This window comes from Panthera pardus, unplaced genomic scaffold (genome assembly GCF_024362965.1).
Source record: "Panthera pardus isolate Hobbes unplaced genomic scaffold, ASM2436296v1 HiC_scaffold_27, whole genome shotgun sequence".
Lineage (NCBI taxonomy): Eukaryota > Metazoa > Chordata > Mammalia > Carnivora > Felidae > Panthera > Panthera pardus.
Genome location: NW_026526843.1, coordinates 85,552,848 through 85,554,729, shown reverse-complemented (window position 1 = coordinate 85,554,729; position 1,882 = coordinate 85,552,848). Strand labels below are relative to the sequence as shown.

The 1,882-nt window shown below is 47.8% G+C and overlaps 1 pseudogene; it reads left to right on the top strand.

Moving 5' to 3' along the window:
* Positions 1-723: 723 nt before the first annotated feature.
* LOC109248119 (glutathione S-transferase Mu 1-like) lies at positions 724-1,343 on the top strand (annotated as a pseudogene).
* Positions 1,344-1,882: the final 539 nt, after the last annotated feature.

The following is a 1,882-nucleotide window of genomic DNA, read 5'->3' as shown; positions in this document are numbered from 1 at the left end:
GGAGAAGAAAGAGCGCAAAAATGGGAAAGGGGCTTTTGACTTCCTCAGCCCAGAAGTGACCGTGGGCGAAAGCTAATCACAGCCCTCCACACAGTCGCAAGGGTATGGGAAGGTGCAATCTTTCAGGTGTTAGGAAGGAAAGGAAAACTATATGTTGGAGAGCGTAAGTGACGTCTGATACACAGGTAGTGTAGATTTGTGCCCTATTGTTGCAGGGTTTTTTTTACCACAATACCCGGGATTTGTTGTCTCCCCGCCTCGAAGAATGGAGAGGTGGACACAAAATAAACAGCAGGCAGAAATTTATTAGAACGTAAGATTAGAAAGGAAGAGTAGAGGAAAGCTCCCTTTGCCGAGGCACTAACCTTTGCAGGGGTTTATATCCTGTCTATACCTCCGAATAGAGTACACAGTTTTGACAGCCTGTGTTTTTATTCGGGGATCTTAATTCCATCTATTTGCCTCACAAGGGCCTTGGTGCCTCTCCAAGTGGTTAAAATATTCAAGTCTTTTATCTACTGATGTAGGGAATGCTCTTAGGGTAGCCAAAGCATGAGTGCCTATGTATTTAGTAAGTTTCCTTTTAAGTTTTGACTCTTGGGGATTCCTTCCTTCCTAAACTTTTTATTTTGTTGTAATTTCTAACTTAAAGAACAATTGTAAAGATGAAATCCCAGCCCAGCTCCACCGAGGCTATCCCTGAGTCCACAGAAAGCTAAACTAATGGTCATGACCTTGGCTTACTGGGACATCCATAGACTGGCTCATACTATCCACCTGCTTCTGGAATACCCAGATGCAAACTGTGAGGAAACAAAGTATGTGATGAGGGCTGCTCCAACTATGACAGAAGCCAGCGGCTGCATGAGACATTCAACTTGAGCCTGGACTTTTTCAGCCTGCCCTGTTTGATTGATAAAGCTCGCAAGATCATCCACAGCAATGCTATCCTTCCCCGCACTGCTCACAAGCACAACCTATGAGAGGAAGCGGAAGAGAAGATTCGTGCGGACATTTTGAAGAACTACGTTACAGACACCTCCAACCAGCTGGCCAGTGTTTGCTACAGCCCTGACTTTGAGACCCTGAAGCAGGAGGACTTGGAGGGGCTCCCTGAAAAGAGGAGGCTCTTCTCACAGTTTCTGGGGAAGAGGCCACAATTCGCAGGGGACACGATCACCTTGCTTCTGGCATCCTTGGCCTGCACCGTATATTTGAACCCGAGTGCCTGGATGTGTCAGACACGAAAGACTTCATCACCCTCTGGCCCGAAGGAGATCTCCGCTTATGTAAAGCCCACCTGCCTCCTCCCAGGCCCTATGCACGGAATGCCTGCCATGTAGGGCAACAAGTCGGGCCCTGTTGAGGCCAGGAGATAGGAGCCAGGAGCTCATACTGCCCCGCTGGGAAAAGCTGGACCTCCTTGCACTCCAGAATCACGCTTCTTGTTCCTTTCTACTTCTTTTCTTTCCTTCTTTTCATGGTTGTCTCTGCTTTGAGGTGCCCAACTGGACCCCTCACCTGTAGGGCTCAGCCCTGAGCTCCCCAACATTGCCCTGAAGACCAGTATTGGCCTGGTATGCAGGCCCTGCTCCCCCCAGCATGGTCCTCGCCCCGGTCCTGCCTGGTCCCCAGTAAAGCCTTAATCATACGTGCGCACACACGATTTATGAAGGAGAATCTAAGGGAAGAAAATCCTAGACCTATCTCATGAAGCACACGTTATCATATCCAATTCAACAGTACCAAAAACAAAACAAAAGAAAAAATGAAAGCATCTCAACTGTTATCAGTTGTATTTTACAACCATCTGTATTTTCTACGTTTTGACATCTTGGAGCCTTGCTAATCTGGAGAGACTTCCCCTCCCAGGGCGAGCTAA